This window comes from Macaca fascicularis, chromosome 2 (assembly GCF_037993035.2).
Source record: "Macaca fascicularis isolate 582-1 chromosome 2, T2T-MFA8v1.1".
In the NCBI taxonomy this organism is placed as follows: domain Eukaryota; kingdom Metazoa; phylum Chordata; class Mammalia; order Primates; family Cercopithecidae; genus Macaca; species Macaca fascicularis.
In genome coordinates, this window is record NC_088376.1 from 170215689 (window position 1) to 170234287 (window position 18599).

Genomic DNA, 18599 nt, shown 5'->3' on the forward strand with positions numbered 1-18599 from the left:
CATCATCTTTGAAGCAGATAGTAGCACTCATCAGACAGCAAGTCTACTGGTGCCTTGATCTTGCAGTTCTCAGCCTTCAGAACTGTGAGAAATAAATTTCTTTTGTTTGCAAATTACTCTGTCTGTGGTATTTTGTCACAGCAACAAAATAGGCTAAGACACTACAAAGATCTACAGATTCAATTCAATTCCTATCAAAATTCCACGACATTTTTACAGAAATAGAAAATCAATTATAAAATTCATATGAAACCACAAAAGGCCTTAAACAGCCAAGAAAATAAGCCAAGAATAAACCTGGAGGCATTACACTTCCTTATATCAAAATATACTATCAGCTACAGTAATTAAAACAGTATGCTACTGGCATAATTACATATATAGACCAGTGTAACAGAATAGAGATCCCAGAAGTAAATTCATGCATATATGGTCAACTGACCTTCAGCTAGGATTCCAAAAATACACAATGGGGACAGGATAGTCTCTTTGACAATTGATATTGGGGAAACTGAATAACCCTATGCAAAAGAATAAAATTGGGCCTTATCTTATAGCCTACACAAAAATCAACTCAAAATAGAGGGTGGGCAAGAAATAGAGGGTATAATTGCTTTGTTATTTCACTAAAAATCCCAAATTCACCTTCAAATGTGTTGAGGAATTATCTATCTGGAGACAAGAATTTGATCCTGCTGATAACTATATAGTTTAGAAAGTTAACAAATGTGCACAATTATATCCATCTTTTTCATACAAAATTATCACTAACCATTCCTTTTGCCTAGCCAAATTGAAACCAGTGTGAACCACTGGAAGTGAGTGGGGTGAACACACAGGAAAATCCAAGGGCAGGATTATTGTGTGGTCAGGAAGATGTAAGGAGAATTTACGGGCAGAAACTTCAGACTACTGGTCAGCACTCTCTGTTTTTACCTTTGCAACCCATGTAGCAACCCTGAGTTTGCAGAAGGAAAGAGCATATCCTAAATTGCTTCAGCCAAGAAACAAACTGAACAGAGATGAAACGAGACATTAAGTAAATATTATGAAGTAGAAGAGGCTAATACAGTAATTTAGGTGGAGAATTATTTGTATTATGATGTTTTTGAGCATGTTACTTTTAAATACTTTTGGCCTCAGTGATTTCTATGTTAAAGAAACCACACAACAAAATACCAAAAAATATACATAGACACACATACAAAATGCAGTAGAAGGTAGGGAAAATTACTTATGAAAAGGTCTTTCTTTCTATGCTGGTTCTTCTTCTACTGTATAATTAATTGACTCAGGGTAAGTTTCTTAACCTTTTCGAATCTCTACTTCCTTATCTATAAAAATAAATATAACTATACATGCCTCATAAGAATCATTTTGACAGTGTCTGGGACATAGCTCAATCAATTACAATTGGATCTAAATCATGGTTCAAATATACATGCTTCTCTTGAAATAAGTAAACGTATAAAAGCACAAACAGAAAATTCAGTCATTATCACCTCAACTGTGCAAACAGGAAATGCTTCTTTTTAAGTTGCTCATGAGCCAGAAATACAACCGTCTAAGAGAGCAGGGGATTTCTCACCAGGGCTAATAAAGCAGAGCAAGAGAAGTAAAATACCATAACTAGGCCTATTATGCAGTGGAAGAAAACAGAGACAAATATAGGAAAAAAATAGAAATAACTCCCTTTGGAAGATGGCTTCAGCTTTTGGGATACTGTTCATATTTTTTTTTTCCATAGCTGGTGAGTCTGTTGGCCAAATTGTGGGGAAGTTGAGGGATGTTGGGTGAAGTAGAGAGGAAACCATAATTAGAAAAATACATTAGAATATTGTTCCACTAGAGTTTTTCCGTGTCCTTTAAAATGCTCAGTTTAAAATAGCTCAAAGATAGAAAATGCTACTCTTATTTTAATCGCTATGTTTTAACAAAGAAAGATAATTAATTAATTACTTATATTTCTGTCAAAATTACCTTTGACAAAACATTTCTTAATAAAAAATAAAGAAAAAAATAATGCCGCAGGATTTTAAATAAAAATGGAGATTTCTAGTTTGACATAGTGAATTGAATAGATGCATCACTTCTATTCTCTCCTGAATGCCTATTAATATGACAATAATAATATTTAAAATATATAGGCCTAAAAGAATCAAAATGACAGGAGAGAAAACACAGGGGATTAGGGAACATCAACGTATTTTGGAGGATGGAAAGCTTGATCACCCAGGAGAATAGAGGAAGCTAAACATGTTTCTTCAGAAGGAGGAAACAGAACCAAGCTGCAAGACTCAAGAATTGGGTTTTGTGGAAAGTGAGCATGAACCCAGGTCTGGAATTAAGAGAATCGTTTGAAATTCTGTGTAAGAGGTGGTTAAACCCTGAAAAGCCTCAACATTCCCTTCCAAATTCTCAGACTTGAGATTTATTCTTTATAGAACATGAGTCACAAAGAATTTAGACTTACAGATGACAGAAACAGAAAGATTCAAGAGGAGACATGGGGCTGAAAATAGGTGGATTAAGTGGAATCTATATATTTATCAGAGAAACACTCCCCCAATCCCTGCCAGCCCTCATTCCCTGTCCAGGTCCCCAAATACCCGCAGCCAGGCACACATACATCCTTGGACAAGACTTTGAGCAACTTTCAAGGCAGAAACTGAATGACCCTTGAGAATATGCTACAGATTCAAAGAAATTTTCAGGCATGTAAAGTCTCAAATAGGGAGAAAACCAGTAAAGAAGAAGCTAGGATTTTGGAAACATGGGCTTCAATAGAGAAGACAGCTGAGGAGATTTCCCAGGAAAATATCAAAAGAAAGTGCCAGAATAACAAATCATAAAATGGAACTAGAAAGCAACCAGTCAGGATTGGAGCAGGAGAGTAAAGATATCTGGAAATAGGCCGGGCGCGGTGGCTCACGCCTGTAATCCCAGCACTTTGGGAGGCCGAGGCGGGCGGATCACAAGGTCAGGAGATCGAGACCACGGTGAAACCCCGTCTCTACTAAAAATACAGAAAATTAGCCGGGCGCGGTTGTGGGCGCCTGTAGTCCCAGCTACTCGGGAGGCTGAGGCAGGAGAATGGCGTGAACCCGGGAGGCGGAGCTTGCAGTGAGCTGAGATCCGGCCACTGCACTCCAGCCTGGGCGACAGAGCGAGACTCCGTCTCAAAAAAAAAAAAAAAAAAAAAAAAAAAAAAAGATATCTGGAAATAAATTTAAAATAGAACTCAGATTATTTAGTCACAAATGACTTTTTATTATTCCCCTGAATATCATTTTCTTCCACTCTGATTCTTCATAATCAGTTTGTTATATCAGTTCAAATGCAACATTGCTATGCCTCTGTTAATATCATCTCTTCATAAATCCTTCAGTTTTATTTATTTATCCAAAATTACATTTCTCAGGAAATCCACTTTAGTTTTCGTAACTTCTGTACATAGTTCCATTTGTGGAGAACACAGTGACTGTAGCAAAGCTGTTGGAGTAAAAACAAGACAATGGTCAGCGTACTAATTCTTGTACCTGTAACTCCCATAATTTTATAGTGAACTTCTTTTAAAATCCTCCATTAAATACCTGCCTTCATCTCTGAAGTTGTCTGCATCTAGTACAGGAAGCAAAGAAAGGAGAAAGAACAGATAACATTGTGTTAATTAAGATGTATCCTACTGGGCTGGGTACGTTGGCTCACACCTATAATCTCAACATTTTGGAAGGCCAGGGCCAATGGATTGCTTGAGGCCAGGCGTTTGAGACCAGCCTGGGCAACATAACAAGGCCCCATCTTTACAAAAAATAAAAATAAAAAAATTAGCTGAGTATAATGGCCCATACCTGTAGCCTAGCTACTTAGGCAGCTGAGGTGAGAGGATTGCTTGAAACCAGGAGTTGAAGGTTATAGTGAGCTATGATTGTGCTGCTCCACTAAAGCCTAGATGACATAGTGAGATCTTGTCTCTAAAAAACAGTACCATGTTGATACGATAAATAGTTGATGTGTAATAGAAATAATTAGTCTTTAAGAAATGAAACACAGAAACAAATAACCAGAAGAATTTCCCACATGCCAACGGCTAGTATAGTGGTACTTTGGCAATATTTCTATTATTTTAGAGAGATAGATTGTCTCTATATGCTATTTACATAGACAAAATTTCAGGTTTTGGATACCAAACAATTGTTGTTATTTCGTTTTTTCACTGATTCGACTTTTGGTGATATATAAACGTCATTAAATTTGCTCCACTTTTCATACTTTTTGAGTTTAGTTTCATGCATAGTGGGCTTAAATTAGCTGTGTGTATATGTTCACTCCTATAAAGCAATTGATACTGAAAAATTAAAATTTCACTCAGTCATTGATTGACTTATAACAGTTCTTTTATTATATACCTTATAGCAAAGCTGTCCTTGAACAAAGGGGCTGCTCAATATATATTTAATTGATTTTTTAAAATTAGTTTAGCAATGTTGGTACATAGAAAATGGAAAACTACAGGGAAAATTGTACAAGCTAGTTGTACATATATCATGTAAGAATACTTTTTCATATAATGACTTCTTTTTGTCTGGGTAGCTACACAGTACTGAGATTCCTAGATCAAACTGTAGTTCTACTTTTTTAGTTCTTTAAGGAATCTCCACACTGCAATTTCAAAAATGTGGAACCAGCCCAAATGCCCATCAGTCAATGACTGGATAAGGTAACTGTGACACACACACACACACACACACACACACCCCATGGAATACTACTCAGCCATAAAAAGGAATGAATTAATGGCATTTGCAGCAACCTGGATGGAACTGGAGACTATTATTCTAAATGAAGTAACTCAGGAATGGAAAACAAACATTGTATATTCTCACTCATAAGTGGGAGCTAAGTTATCAGGATGAAAAGGCGTAAGAATGATACAATGGACTTTGGGGACTTGGGAGAAAGTGTGGGAGGTGGGGGTGAGGAATAAAAGACTACAAATTGGGTTCAGTGTATACTGCTCGGGTGATGGGTGCACTGAAATCCCACAAATTACCACTAAAGAACTTACTCATGTAACCAAATAACACCTGTTTTTCAGAAACCTATGAAAAAAAAAATTTTTTTTAATGCTCAGTTTTATCCTTCTCTTTCTTGTTTTCATGGCTAAGAAGTTCAGAAAAGTTATTGGGTGGGGGCCTAGTGTTCTGCATTTCCAATAAGCTTCCACATGCTGCTGCTGCTGCTACTGATGATCTGCCAAGCACACTTGAAATAGCAAGGTTTTAAGGAAGTCTTGTTATTTGAAAAGAGAGTCCTGTGACTTTGTGATAATTCTTAGAGCGTGTCTTTGAACCACTAAAAAAAGAAAGTTGGCTTCATTCCCAGGATGCAAGGCTGGTTCAACATATGCAAATCAATAAATGTAATTCATCACATAAACAGAACTAGAGACAAAAACCACATGATTATCTCAAAAGATGCAGAAAAGACCTTCAATAAAATTCAACATCTCTTTATGCCAAAAACTCTCAGTAAACTAGGTATTGAAGGAACATAACTCAAAATAATAAGAGCCATTTATGACAAACCCACAGCCAATATCATACTGAATGGGCAAAAGGTGGAAGCATTCCCCTTCACTGACACAAGACTAGGGTGCCCTCTCTCACCACTCTTATTCAACGTCATATTGGAAGTTCTGGCCAGGGCAATCAGGCAAGAGAGAAAAATAAAGTGTATTCAAATAGTAAGAGAGGAAGTCAAATTATCTTTGTTTGCAGATAACATGATCCTAAATCTAGAAAACCCCATTCACTCAGCCCAAAAGCTTCTTAAACTTACCAGGAATTTCAGCAAAGTTTCAGTATACAAAATCAATGTGCAGGAGTCACAAACATTCCTACACACCAGCAACAGACAAACACAAAGCCAAATTATGAATGAACTCCCATTCACAATTGCCACAAAAATAATAAAATACCTGGGAATATAGCTAATAAGGGAAGTGAAGGGCCTCTTCAAGGAGAACTACTCAAGGAAATCAGAGAGGACACAAGCAGATGGAAAAAGAGTCCATGCTCATGGATAGAAAGAATCAACATTATGAAAATGGCCATACTGCCCTAAGCAATTTACACATTCAATGCCATTCCCATTAAACTACCATTGACATTCTTCAAGAATTAGAAAAGACTATTTTAAAATTCATATGGAACCTAAAAGAAGCTCATATAGCCAGAACAATCCTAAACAAAAAGAATAAAGCTGGTGGCATCATGCTACCTGACTTGAAACTATACTATAAGGCTACAGTAACCAAAATAACATGGTACTGATACAAAAACAGGCACAGAGACCAATGGAACAAAACAGAGAACTCAGAGATAAAACCACACATCTACAACCATCTGATCTTCAACTAACCTGACAAAAACAAGCAATGGGGAAAGGATTCCCTATTTAACAAATGGGGCTGGAAGTACTGGCTAGCCATGTGCAGAAAATTGAAACTGGCCCTGCTCTTTACACCTTATACAAAAATTAACTCAAGATAGATTAAAGACTTAAATGTAACCCCCAAAACTATAGAATTCCTAGAAGAAAATCTAGGCAATACCATTCAGGACATAGGCATAGGCAAAGATTTTGTGATGAAATTGCCCAAAGCAATTGCAACAAAAGCCAAAATTGACAAATGGTATATAATTATACTAAAGAGCTTCTGCACAGCAAAAGAAACTATCATCAGAGCATTCAGAAAACCTACAGAATGGGAGAAAAGTTTTGCGATCTATCCATTTGACAAAGTTCTAATATCCAGAATCTACAAAGAACTTGAGCAAACTTACAAGAAAAAGCAAACAACCCCATTAAAAAGTGGGCAAGGGGTATGAACAGACGCTTCTCAAAAAAGACATACATGTAGCCAACAAACATACAAAAAAAAGCTCAATGTCACTGATCATTAAAAAAATGCCAGTGAAAATTGCAATGAGATACCATCTCATGCCAATCAGAATGGCGATTATTAAAAAGTACAGAAACAACAGATGCTGATGAGGTTGTGGAGAAATAGGAACATTTTTTACACTGTTTGCGGGAGTGTAAATTAGTTCCGCCATTGTTGAAGACAGTGTAGCTATTCCTCAGAGATTTAGAACTGAAATACCATCTGACCCAGCAATCCCCTTACTGGGTACATACCCAAAGGAATATAAATCATTCTATTACAAAGATACATACATGCATATGTCCATTGCAGCACTATTCACAATAACAAAGACATGGAATCAACCCCAATGCCCACCAATGATAGACCACAAAAAGAAAGTGTGGTACACATATACCATGGAATATCACGCAGCCATAAAAAGGAATGAGATTGGTGTGGATGCTGCTGGTCTGGAACAATTCTGAGAACCACTGATTTAGTTCATCCCTTCATGTAGAGTTTTCTAGATAAGAAAATCAAGGGAAGATGGCTGACTAGAAACAGTGATGATCTGAGGCTCCCATCAAAAAGAACGATAATAAGCATGTGAATCCTTCACTGGCAACCAAGATATCTGGGTTCTCTCATCAGAACTGACTGGGGGCTGGTGTGATCCACAGACAGGAAGGAAGAGCAGTGTGCTTTGGTGGTCTACCTGACAGCCACATGCGGGAGGGAAGCCCTCACTCCCCAGCCAAGGGAGGCGGTGAGTGAGCATGCTACCCAGCTGGGGGAAACGGTGGTTTTTCCAGGGAACTGTGCAACCCACAGATCAGAAGACCCCACTCACAAACCCACGCCACTGGGTCCTACTTCCTTTTATTGTGGGTGAGGATTCTACATTATCTTCTTTCCTTCCCTCATCCTTCATATGCTGTAATATAGCAATTTTTCATTACACTAGATAGCCTGTCTCCCCATTATTTTGAATAAATAAATATTCAAAATACATTTTACTTGATACTTATAGTATAAATATTATTAAGTACTGAATCAGTAAATAAATTCGTGCTTTCTTTTTTTGAATAACCTTTTGCATGTTTTGATTTTATAATTGCTTTCTTTTTTCCTTAAAAATATATGTACCTATTGTGAATGATCACTAAGCTCATTGACAAAACTACAGAACCCCTTACTATTTTTTTTTTTCAACTTTTAAGTTCTGGGGTACATGTGCAGGATGTGCAGGCTTGTTACATAAGTAAACATGTGCCATGGTAGTTTGCTGCACAGATCAACAAATCACCTAAGTATTAAGCCCAGTATCCATTAGCTATTCTTCCTGATGCTCTCCCTACCCCACTACCATCCCCTGGTAGGCCCCAGTGCATTTCGTTCCCCGCAACGTGTCCATGTGTTATCATCGTTTACATATAAGCTCCCACTTATAAGTAAAAACATGTGGTGCTTGGTTTTCTGTACCTGGATTAGTTTGCTGAGGATAATGGCTTCCAGCTCCATCCATGTCCCTGCAAAGGACATGCTCTTGTTCATTTTTACGGCTGCATAGTATTCCATGTTGCATATATATCATATTTTCTTTATTCAGTCTATCGTTGATGGGCCTTTGGGTTGATTCCATGTCTTTGCTGTTGTGAATAGTGCTGCAATGAACATACACATGCATGTGTCTTTATAATAGAATAATCTATATTTCTCTGGGTCTATATCCAGTAATGGGATGGCTGCTTTGAATGGTAATTCTGTTTTTAGCTTTTTGATGAGTCACCACACTGCTTTCCGTAATGACTGAACTAATTTACAATCTCATCAACAGGGTATAAGCATTCCCTTTTCTCTGCAACCTCACCAGAATCTGTCACTTTTTCACTTTTTAGTAATAGCTACTCTGACTGGCATGAGGTGGTATCTTATTGTGGTTTTGATTTGCATTTCTCTAACGATCAGTGACGCTGAGCCTTTCTTTTTTTTTTTTCATATATTTGTTGGCTGCATGTATATCTTTTGAGACATGTCTGTTCATGTCTCTTACCCACTTTTTAATGGAGAACCTCGTAGTATTATTTTTCACATGGTCAGATTTGTTATATAATGTATGAGTTCCATTTTTTTAAAGACATCCGTTCTTGCATTTTTTCATGCTCTTGTCTAATCTGTCCTGGTTGGTCACTATACTTGCTACACACTTATTGTCATGGACATTCTCTTTGCCTTGATCCTTTGCTTGATTCTGTGCTTGTTTAATCTGACTTTCATCTGCTTTCCAGACGTTTGTTATTTTAGTCTCTTTCTTGTATATGTTTTTTATTACTCTTTGATAATTCTTGGGTATGAATTTATTTTGTTTTATATTTTACTACAAAACTGCTTTAATAGGTAAAACCACATACTATGAAAATGCTTGAAAATGCAAGAGCATGTGATGTGAAGACATGAAGAACAGAAAGTGCACACACAGTGAGAAATGGCTATCATAGAACACACTGTGAGTGAATAAGAGTTCATATCGCTTCCACCCTTTACCCAGCAACAGAAGGCATGTTAACACTCCTGCTGTTCTATGGATTCCTTTTAAAGTGAGCACTAGTGAGCTTATTAGAAGCGCTCCTCACTGATGATGGAGGTTTTCAACTAGTTAGCTTCAATATAGTGAAAAGGAGTTAAATGATTTTTTATAATTGGGAATTCGTTATGTATCTTAAGGCCTGTTCTCTGGGAATGTTCAGGGTCTGCAGCAAATAACTCACCAGTCTCTAGTCGTGGAGAGATAAGCCTGATCACGAGTGTTCCGGGAAGGGAGAGAGGAGTGTGCGTATGTGTGTAAGTGTGCCACTGTTGAGAACCGAGACTTTCCTTTAGTAGCTCTCTTCAGTGTAGCACTTTATTCCCACCCTCCATGATGTCTGAATCCTTGACTCTAGCGTCTCTCCAGAAATCTTTCTAGACCAATCTGCCAATCATTTTTTCTGCTGGCTGGGGAAGGTGTGCTGCACGGGGTGGAGCAGGAGACTTGGCAAACTACCTGTTTTCAAGACAGATGTTCAAAGAAGCTCCCAGCTTTTAACCCCACACTTCAGCCTTCCACATACTCCTTTTTCAGTATACTGACAACTTCCTACTCTAGAGTCCTCCTGGAGTTTTGTGGGCACTAAGGTTTTTACTTATTCTGGTTTATAAATCATCTGCCATTCTACTGTTCATTTTTCACCCCAAAGAAGTTTAGAAGTCTTTTCATCTGTTCTTGTCTTCATCTCTATTCTCTTTATCTTTGCAGGCTTATACTTTAAAACATTTCTTTACTAACATTTTAGTAAGTTTTAAGAAAGAAGAGAAAATCTCATATTTTGGAACCACCGTTTCCAACAGATTTTTCAATATCCATTCTTAAAGTGATACTGTTTTTTGAAAAAAAGAGTTAAGCAGTATTTACTGAAAAGAATAATTGTGCTTGGTTATGTATGAAATCTCACCATCTGGTATTACAATACGTCTTATTTATAGCATCTAAGAACTGAGGGGATCTTCTCATCCAAACTCCCATTAATCCAGGGACTTCCTCTATGTCTTCCTTGCACGGTGAAACTTCAACCTCTTCAGCCAGTACAGGTCCAGTGCAAGAGAGCTCATTAGTTTGACAGGTAGCATTTTGAAAAAAATTTTTTTAAACAAAAAAACCAAATTTTTATTTTTCAAACAACATATGGAGAAATCCAATATTTAAAAACATCAACTGTGGGAGGATAGTGTAAGGACCAGATGCTAGTCTGCTCAGGCTCTATAGTACCTCTTCTGCTTCCCCTGAGCCATATGTATGCAAGACCAGGAGCACAGTTGTAAACTATTGCCCCTTAGAGCTGGGAATTACTTTGTTGATTTGCACAGTTATCAGATAGAGCTTTATATTGCTCCAGCAGCTAATAAATAAGGTTGCTGTTATGCATTCATTTTAGTTTCAGGGCTTTGGAAGAAGGGTTATTTTGGAATTAGGGTTACTTTTCCAACAACCTGCTTTATAATTCCTCATATACTTGTGAGTGTTGGAGGTCAGAAGCACTCCGCTGTAACAGAGAGATCTAAGTTTTGCATCTCTTGTATAGGAATTCACCGCTTATGAATGCTTAAAGCAATGAAATCTTGATGTCATTTAATGTCTTGCTGAAAACTCTCAAGTCTGGATAAAACTTTAGTTTCTGGATAAAGCTTTATCCATAAATTATATGGATAAAGCAATTTTATTTTAAGAATTCTCAAACTATTACTGGGTCAGAGTTGTTTAAAGTAAAATTACAGAAATGAATTTTATGTATATGTGTATATATATATATAAAAAACTTTAAATTTTTAATAGATTTTATGTTTTAAAGCAGTTTTAGGTTCATGGCAAAATTAACTGCAAAGCACAGAAAGTTTCCACATAATCCCTGCCTATACCCAGGTACAACCTCTCCCGCTTGCATATCCTGCAACACAGTGTTACATTAGTTACTATTGGTAAACCTTCACTGACACATCATCATCATCTAAAAGCCATAATTTACTTTAGGATTCACTCTGGTATTAGACATTCTATGAGTTTGCACACATGTATAATGACATGCATGTGCCATTATAGTATCCTACAGAATAGAATCACTGCCCTAAAAATCCTCTCTGCTCTATTCATTGCTCCCTCCCTCTTTCTCAATTGGCAACCACTGATCTTTTTACAGTCTCCCTAGTTTTGCCTTTTTCAAAGAGTCATATAGTTGGCATCACACAGTATGTAGCCTCTTCAGATTGGCTTCTTTCACTTAGCAGTATGCATTTAAGTTTCCTTCATGTCCTTTCACAGCTTGATAGTTCAGACATTTCATTTTAGCACCAAATCATATATCATTGTTGGAATGCGCCACATTGGAATCATATATTTTTGTTTATAATTACAGGTATCAAAACATCAGGAAAACTATGTATTCACCCTATTATTTTTATTATTTTTATTTTGATCATTGTGGGATTGCTTTGGGTTTTGAAAATCAGTGGCTACAGGTATTGACTGATGAAAGTTTTTTCTTCTTCAGCTTTATTGCACTAGAAAAGAGCCAGAAATATGGAATTGACTGATAAATTAGAATGCCAACATCAAATCTCTCATAACCACAGAATATCCTGAAGATGTTAGACTTGAACTACCTTGACAAATGTGAGTGATTTTGCTCGGTTGCTCTGGCATGCAAGCATGGCAAATTAGGCCTTTTAGGGCAGGATCTTGGGAGAGACAGTGCATGCTGATTTTTTAGTTTGGGTAAATAATTACAATTCTTTTCTTGTATCAGAGAGGAGGTGCTACATATGTTCAATTGCATCAAGCTCCTATTGCATAATTTCACTTCCTTTTTCAAAATCCAGACTTTTCTTCTATGAGTGTATTAGCTACACGCAGTATTCTTCACTCATTTCTGGTAGTTTCTTTCTGATTTATTATGGCTTCTATCAAAATGAACCACAATTGTCAATAATACACTTCTTTTTTCAATTTTCAATCTAAACAATACTGCCTCCACTTACTCCAGGTTTTTTGTTTTGTTTTGTTTTGTTTTGTTTTTTCTGAGACAGAGTGGTCACCCAGGCTAGAGTGCAGTGATGTGATCTCAGCTCACTGCAACCTCCGCCACCCAGGTTCAAGCAATTTGCCTGCCTCAGCCTCCTGAGTGGCTGGGACTAAAGGCATATGCCACCACACCTGGCTAATTTTTTGTATTTTAGTAAGACTGGGTTTCACCGTGTTGCCTAGGCTGGTTGTGAACTCCTGAGGTCAGGCAATCCGCCCGCCCCTGCCTCCCAAAGTGCTGGGATTACAGGCGTGAGTCACAGCGCCCAGTGACTCCAGCTTGTTTTATTTTTATAGAAAATATAATTGAACAAAACAGAAGCTACTCTAGTTGTTGAAGAGGTAAGATAAAATAAAAAAGAATATTTACAAACTTTTAAGTCAATAGTGTGAAAATACAGTAACATAATTTGTAATGTGTACCAATATTAGTGTTTTAGTTGAAATACAATCCTGATTTACAACGCAAATAGATGCAATTATTTTGTTAATTATCTATCAAGTACTATGTATAGACCACCCAGATCCACATTTTCATTTCATGAACTATGTCCTAATACACATGATGTTTATCTCTTTTGAACTGTAATCTTTGGAGAAACTGAATTGGCATTTCCATTCACAGGAAAGCATCTCTGAACCTTGACTTCTATTTTTCAATACCATCATTGTTTTCCTCTTACCCTTAAAACATATCCTGCCCTTGAATCTCTTAAGCCAGTAGCTTACTATGTCTTTGGCTCTCTCCTTTGGAATACTTCTCATATCACTTCATTCATCTCTATTCCTACTTTCATGCAACCATCATCTCTCACAGAGACTTAAGTAATTAACAAATATTTTTCAATAAAATATTAGAACAAAGCCTTGCTCTTATGTTCACATGAGCCCAGAAACACAAATATAAGCACTGTTGGTAGATACCAAAAGCTGTGCACACCTACTATAAAAAAAACAGGTAGTTTCCAAAATGATTTCTGCCCTTTGTGAACTGATTTTGACTTTGATTTTTTTCTTAGGATGAAATGCAACCCTACACCAGCTATACAGAGAAGAACAGCACACTATGATACCACAAACAAGGTGAAGATGTCTTAGGCAGTATAAACAGAAGTTGATAGCACAGACCTCCATATTGTATAAGCTATTGTAATCTAACACCAGGAGAAATGAATCAGGATACATTACAATTATTACTTTGACTTACATTTATAGAACAAAAGACTCATATTGAATTTGGTTTTTTAAGGGTTCTTAGAAGCCAAAAACATCCTAATGGATTTTCATTCAGATTCTTGTATAATTGAAATTTTAGATTCTTAGCCACTACCAGCTAGTTCTCTGAAGAACTGGGATATTATTAAAACAAAGAAAAGACATGCTCATGGTCAAATACTTAAATTGTGCAGTACCATATATAATGTAAACGATTTCCTCAAGAAATAACTCTACAGAAGGAACACTCAATAGTTTCTTACGTTTCTTTACAGAAAAATTATATTTATATTGACATTTCTATATGCCTGTGGCATATGTGTGCATTTATCTATCTATCTATCTGTCTATCTCTCTATCTACTTATCTATCCATGAGGTATATGTCATGATACCAATGGGAGCATCCGGTAATGCTGTAATGTTAAAAAGCTTTTCTGTACTTATAAAAAGCTAATAATGTAATAGATATTTTCATCTTATAATAAAATATTAAAATATATATATTTCATATCTGATTGTACACCTAATAATATGATCGATCTTTTCATATCAACCTAGCAGTGCTACATCATTCTTTTTAGTGGCTACATAAAATTCTATTGTATGTTTGTGTCATAATTTAATTAATCACAACCCTAGTGATGGACATCTGCAGTAAGTTTTGTTTGTGGTATTAAAAATACCACATAGAATGTTTCTTGTGGACATGTCTCTTTGTATTTGTTTGAGTATATTTTTAGGATAATTTTCTTGAGAGGAATTGCCAGGTTTGATAACATTATAACATTATCATAACGTCTATGATAATATGACAGATACTATCATATCTATGATAATAAAGGCACAAAAATGCATTGTGTATTATCTTAGATATGTCAAATTGTGTCAGTTTACATTCCCTCTAGCATTGCTTGAATGTGCCTTTCTGTGTAAACTTATTTTAATATTTGTGCAATTCAATTTGTGGAATTCAATAATTCCAGTTTTTCCTTTTTAATTAAACAGTTAGCTAGTATGACAGAAGATTATAATAAAAATTATATTGTTTGGGAGCAAGATGGCCCGATAGAAGCCTTTACTAATCATCCTCTCTGCAGGAACACCAAATGGAACAAATATTCACACAAAAAAAGCATCTTTGTAAGAATCAAAAATCAAATGAGTGATCACAGTACCTGGTTTTAACTTCATACCACTCAAAGAGGCACTCAAGAAAAAAGGATCTAGTTTCATTCTTCTACATATAGACATCCAGTTTTCCCAGCACCATTTATTTTAAAGAGACTATCCTTTCCTCATTATGCGTTCTTGGCACCTTTGTAGAAAATGAGTTCACTGTAGATGTATGGTTTTGTTTCTGGGTCTCTATTTGGTTCTCTTGGTTTATGTGTCTGTTTTTATGCTAGTACCACTGCACTATATGCCAACAGTGAACAATTTGAAAAAGAAATGAAGACAGTTATCCCATATACAATCACTACAAATAAAATTTGTAGGAATTAATTTATCCAAAGAAGTGAAAGATCTCTACGATGAAGATTATAAAACACTGATGAAAGAAATGGAACGAGAATACAAAAAAAAAAAAAAAAAATGAAAAGCTATTCCATGTTCATAGACTAGAATAATTAATATTATTAAAATATTCATACTATTTAAAGCAATCTAAGATTCAAAGCAATCCCTATCAAAATACCAATGACAGTCTTCACAGATGTAGAATAAAAGATCCTGAAATTTATATGGAACCATGAAAGACTCAGAATAGCCAAAGCTATCCTGAGCAAAAAGAACAAAACTGGAAGAATCACATTACCAGACTTCAAATTATACTATGGAGCTTGAGGTGAACGCTGCCAGACCTGGAACTCTCCCTTCAGGGGCAGATGGTTTCCCTTCTGGCCTAGGGCAGGTCTAGAAATGCTGTCCAAGTGCCGAGGCCAGGAATTGGGGACCCCAAGAGCCTGCTTTGTGCTCTAACCTACTTCGGCCAAGCTGGTACCTAAACTGCAAAACAAAATTCCCGTCACTTTTCCTCTCCTTTTCTCAAGCAGAAGGAGTCTCTCCTTGTAGCCACCACAGCTGGGAATGTGCTGAGTCACACCTGAAGCCAGCACTTCTCAGTCTCACCCAAGCCCCACAGCAAGTACTGCCTGGCTACCACTGTGAATTATTCAGGGCCCAAGAGCTGGTTAGTCAGCAGGCAATGAATCTTGCTAGGACTGGGTCCTTTTCTTCAAGGCAGCAGTATAATTATCTTGAGATACATTCACACATGAATACTTCATTCGATTTATTGCTAAGTATTATTTAATTGTATAGATAAACCAGTTTGTTTATTCGTTCACTTGTTAACGGACATTTGGGTTGTTTCCAGTTTGGTTTTGTTAGGAAGAAAAAGATGCTATACACATTCTTGTGTGTTTTTTGACATATGCTTCTGTCAATCCTGATGAGAGGATTGGCTGGATCATACGGTAAGTGGATGTTTAACTTTTAAAGAAACTGCCTAACTGCTTTTCTCTGTGGTTGTACAATTTTACATTCTCCCCACCGGTGTATGAGACTTCTAGCCCTTTCACATTCTTGCCAACCCTTGATATAGTCAGACTTTTTAATTTTAGACATTTCAATAAACACATGTTACTATCTCATTGTGGTTTTAATGTGTATTTCCCAAAAGACTAATGATGTGGACCATCTTGCCATAGAAATTAAAATTTAACTGTTAATTAAAGAATTGTTTAGTTTGTTTCTTAATTGACTTTTGAGAATTCTTCATATATTCTGAATACAAGTTCCTTTCATTCAAGATAGAGTGTCTTTTGAAGAAGAGATGTTTTTGATTTTGATAAAGAGCAATTTATCATTTTGTTTTCCTTTTTTTGGCTGGTGATTTTAGTATAACATCTGAGAAATGTTTCCCTAACCCAAGATCACTAATGTAATCCTATATTTTATTATAGAAGTTTTAGAAGCTTTATGGTTTTAGGTTATACACTTTGGTCTATGATCTATTTTGAAGTAATCTTTATACATGACATGAAATATGAATTTAATGGTTTTTTTGCACACGAATATCAATATGGATATCCCAGCACCACTAAATTACCTTTTAATCTTTGTTGAAAATCACTTGTACCTCTATTTATAGGTCTATTTGTGGACTTTCTGCCTTGTCTTATTGAACAATTTGTTTTTATGCCAATGTCACACCATTTTGTAGCTTTATATGTCTTAAAATTAGATAGTGTTAACCCTTCAACTTTATACTTTTTCAAAATCGTTTAGGCTATACTGGTTTTGCATTTCCACATGAATCCTAGAATCAGTTTGTCAATGTCTGCAAGAATGTCTGCTTGTATTTTGATTGAAGTGTCTTGAAGCATATATCAATTTGAGGGGAACTGATATCTTAGTAATATTGAGTTTTCTAATCCATGAGCATAGTAGATCTCCCATTTATTTGGGTCTTTAATTTCTCTCTGTAATATTATTTTATACCTTTTTATGTACAGCTCTTGCACATCTTTTGTCAGATTTATCCCAAATATTATATTTCATATTCTTTGATGTTATTGTACATTGCATTGTACATTTTGTTTGTTTTTTGAGACAGAGTCTCACTCAGGCGGGAGTGCAGTGGCACACTATCAGATCACTGCAATCTCTGCCTCCCCGGTTCAAGCGACTCTCATGCCTCAGCCTCCTAAATAGCTGGGATTACAGACTCCTGCCACCACGCCTGGCAAATTGTTGTATTTTTTTGTAGAGATGGGGTTTCATCATGTTGGCCAGGCTGGCCTCGAACTCTTGACTACAAGTGATCCTCCTACCTCGGCCTCCCAAAGTGCTGGGATTACAGGTGTGAGCCACCGTGTCTGGCCTCGTTTTTTTAAAATTTCAATTTCTAATTTTTTCTTGATATTATATAAAGCTACAATTGCATTTTACATTTTGACCTTATATCCTGCAACTTTACTGAATGTATTAATTGATTCTAATCATTTTTTGAAGACTCAGATTCTCTACATAGAGGATCACAACATCTGCGAGTGAAGACAGTTTTAGTTTTTACTTTCCAATTTGGATGACTGTTATTTTTTTTACTTACTTATTGCATTGGCTAAAACCTCTAGTATATGGTTGATTAGAACTAGTGAAAATGGACATCCTTGCCTTACTCCTGGTCTTGGGGGGAAAGCGTTCAGACTTACACTGTTAATATGATGTTAGCTGTTGTTTGTTTGTTTGTAGGTGCCCTTCATTGGGTTGCTGAGGTCTCTATTTATTCCAAGTTTTTGAGGGTTTTTAACAGGAATGGATGTTAGATTTTTGTCAAAGCTTGTTCTGTATCTACTGAGATAATCTTTTTATTGCTAGTTTTTAAATATGACTACATTTTAATGCTCTCTTTTTTCTGTTTCTTTTTGGATAGTTTCTATTTTATCAAGTTCTGTATATTTTTTCTTCTGAAATTTATAATCTGATGTTAATTTCACTTAGTGCATTTTTCACCTTATTTTCTGCGGGTTTTCATCTATAGAAATTTGATTTGGGACTTATTTTTTGTCTTCCATGCCTTGACTGTATTATAACGATTGTTCAAGGTTCTTGTCTGCTAATTCTTGCATTTGTGTCAATTCTAGTTTGGTTTTGATTGATTGGTTTTCCCCTGCATTATGGATTTTATTTTCTGGTTTCTTTGATTGTTTAGTAATTACAAATTTTATTGCATAAATATATATAACATAAAATTGATCACTTTAACAATTTTTGAGCATACAGTTAGTGGCATTAAGTACATCTTCATTGTTTTGTAACCTTCATCTATCTCAAG